The sequence below is a fragment of the Vitis vinifera genome, chromosome 16 (assembly GCF_030704535.1).
Source record: "Vitis vinifera cultivar Pinot Noir 40024 chromosome 16, ASM3070453v1".
Lineage (NCBI taxonomy): Eukaryota > Viridiplantae > Streptophyta > Magnoliopsida > Vitales > Vitaceae > Vitis > Vitis vinifera.
The window spans coordinates 26805382-26809178 of record NC_081820.1 but is presented as its reverse complement, the minus strand read 5'-3'; positions in this window follow the sequence as shown (position 1 = coordinate 26809178).

Here is a 3797-nt window from a genome sequence, read left to right as displayed (position 1 = left end):
ATTGATTGAGTAACAATTTATCAATTTTTTTTATCCTATCCTTGTGAGTTAGTTTAGGGAATGATACAGTAAGTTATTACTCAATACTAGTGATTCTTAAAAATTCTTGATCATTAGTTATCCATGTCTTCTCTATCGTTGTTTGCCCCAAAACAAAGCTATAAAGAGTAGGAGGGGTTAAAAAAAGCCAAATTTTAAACTAGTAATCAATCTCATTCATTTCATGGTTTTAGAAATCTGTTTTAAAAAGAAAAAATTAGGTTTCAGATGCAATTTTGAGTTATAGAACTCAAGTTGATTGCAAGTGGCCAATGATCCCAAAACCCTAAGATCACTTTACTTAAGAAACCCTTGTTCTCTCTATTTCTATACCTTAAGTTGAACTGTGGAAAGCCCCAAACTTGAATTGATTGAATTAAATCAATATTCGTTTTGTTATTAATTTAGTTTTATTCACTTAATCTCATTTCATAAAAGATAATTCACAAGTTGTTTTTCACTTTAGGATTTAAACAAAAGCAATTAATTTATTCTAGTATTGACAATTTCCATAAGTCAGTCCCTGAGGACAATGCCCAAAGTACTACAAAAGCGGTAGTGACTCTTTCTCTAGTTTTTTTTTTTACTAGAGTTGCAACGTAAAAAGACTAAATATTTTGGAATAATAGAGAAGTTTGGTCACTGACTAACTGAAATTCCTTTAGAAGACCAGACAACTTCAAGACCCAAAAAGTATTTCAGATTTCCCAAGTTTTTGAGTTTAAAATGATTATCCAAAAAAACCTTTAAATTGTCCACTTCTTGTTGATTGTTATTGACAATGACAATGTCATCATTGTATACAAGCAGAGTTAAGAAATATGAGTCAGCCTTCTTGATAAATAATAACTATCAGAGACAGATTGCTTGAAACCTGTGGCAAGGAGTACACCAAAAAACTTAGAAAACCATTGTCGTGATGCTTGTTTCAGACCATACGGTGATTTGTGCAAATGACAAACAACATTTGGAGGTAAAGGCTCGCCCTCATGGTGATAACTAGGAAGAAGAGACATACAAACTTCCTCATGCAAATCACCGTGTAAAAAGGCGTTATTAACGTCGAGTTGAGTGGGAGACTAGCTATGAATTGCAACAAAGCTAAGCAAGACTTTGACAGTAACAAGCTTGGCAACTGGGGAAAAGTTGTCCAAGTAGTCCACTCCTTGTTGAGTGTAGCCTTTTGCTACTAAATGAGCCTTATAACAATTTATAGAACCATCAGCAAGGTATTTGATTTTGTACACCCATTTACAGCCCACCGGGTGCTTACCATGAAGAAGAGAAACCACAAACCAGGTTTTGTTACTTTTTAGAGCTCGCAATTCATCAGCCATAGCAATCTGCCACTCTAGAATGTCTATAGCATGAGCATAACTTGCGGGTTCGACATGGGAAGAAAGAGCACAAACAAAGGTTGTGTGTGTGGAGGACAATTTGTGGTAACTAAGTACTTGAGATAAGAGATGAGAAGTAGAAGAGGACTCAACTATTGTGGAATAGCAATGATAATCCTGAAGATAAGGAGGGTGACGAATATGAGTGGAATCGACTTGTAGTGATGGGGAAGTGGAAGAAATAGAGATTTTTGGTGAGGATGAGGAAACTAGAGTAGGAAGAATGCAGCCAGAGAATATGTCATGTGTTACACTTGGTGAGGGTGTGTTGTGAAAAAGAAATTTAGATTCATGGAAAACAACATTACGAGAAATGAATTGGGTGTTAGTATCCAAATCAAGCAACTTATATCCCTTGTAACCAGGTGGATATCTAAGAAATATACAAGGAGAAACACGAGGAGAGAATTTGTGGCGAGGACTATCTAAAGTTGAAGCATAACAAAGACAACTAAAAATTCAGAGATGAGAATATGAAGGTTTCTTTTTCCAAAGCAGTTCAAAGGGTGTTTTGTTTGAGAGAATGGGAGATGGTGTCCTATTAATGAGATAAACTGAAGTAGCAACACAATCATTCCAATAACAGAGGGGAACGTGGGACTGAAAAAACAAGGCTCGAGCTACGTTCAAAATATGTTGGTGTTTACGCTCAACAACAGAATTCTATGTGTACGATAAAAATCTGTAAATGTGAGTTCAGGAGCATTATCGGATCGGACAGATTTGATTTTAGCTCCAAATTGAGTCAAAATTAGAAGAAAAAAAAATCAGATTTGGCACATAAGAAGTACACCCAAGTAAAACGAGTATAGTCATCAACAATGGTGAGAAAATATTGAAAACCTTCTATAAACATTGTGTGAAAAGGTCCCCAGATATCAAGATGTATCAAATTAAATGGTTCAGATGACAAATGATTTGAAGAAATAAAAGGCAAACGTATTTGTTTAGCTAAAGGACAGATAGAGCAATGATTGGAAGGTTCAAAATCTGAAGAAATTCTCAATTCATTACTCATCATATTCAGTTTTACATAAGGGGGATGTCCCAACCGATAATGCCAAAGTCTAGTTGAAGACAAGGAGACGTTATTACAATGAACTGAAATTTGAGAAACAAGAGAAACAGATTTGCTAGACTCCAAGAAATAAAGGTTCCCTTCTTGTCTACTCTCCCCAATTGTCACTCCCTGAGTAAGGTCCTGAATAAAGCAAAAATCAGGAAGAAAATTAACTGAATATTTGTGGCTTTGTGTAAGCCAGCTAATTGAAGGAAGATTGAATTGAAATTGAGGAATAAATAGGACATTGTCAAGAATGATGTGAGGTGAGAGTGACACTGAACCAACACGACTGATAGGAACAGAATTACCATTAGGAAGCATGACAACAAAATTTGTAATGGGAGTAGAGGAAATAAAAGTTTCTGAAGTGCAAGAGATGTGATGTGTGTCACCCATATCTAACACCCAGCAAGAATGAGAAAATTAATGTGAATTAGAAATAGATGACAGGGCTAATATACCATGAATACTGGAAAAAGAAGCAATAGGCCGCACAATTTCAGAAGAGACAGTCGCTTGCATGAAGCTGAGAGCTCAGAAGAGCAATCAATTGTTGGACCTGAGATAGAGTTAGATTCTGAGATGGTGAATAGGTAGAAACAGCAGCTGCGGCTTGATTTGCTTGAACATTCAAATTGTTCTTGGGGGATAACCATGTATTTTATAGCATTTGTGAATTGTGTGCCCCTGGACACCACAATGTGAACAAATAGGCTTCTCACGCCTTTGTTTAGCTGGTGCAGAAACTGCATTGGCCACAGGAGCAATTTCGGAAAGAGAAGGAATTCCATGGGTAATAGTACGTTATCTTTCTTCTTGCACTACCAATGCAAAAACTTTTGACAAGGAGGGAGAGGTTGAAAATCTTTATATTCATCCCAAAGAATCTTCAATCGGGTAAAATAGCTATTCACACCCATGGCTCCTTGATTCAGAGCAATGGGGTGTTTCTTGATCTGGAAAATACGCGGCCCATTGCTCTGGTGAAACCTGTCACGAAGATCTTGCCAAATTTTCGAAACAGTTTCAATGTAAAGAAGACTATCGACTATTTCTTTGCTAACAGAATTTAAGATCCAAGACGTTACCATTGAATTGTAGCGAATCCAAGCATTATAAAGTAGATGTCCTGAATCTGGTCGTGGAAGAGTGCCATCGATGAACGCGATTTTGTTCATCGCAGTAAGAGCCGTCGTCATAGATCGACTCCATGTGTTGAAATTTGGCCCAGTCAAAGAATGAGAAACCAAAATCATCCTTGGATGATCGCCATTGGGAGAAAATAGGGACTGCCAGAA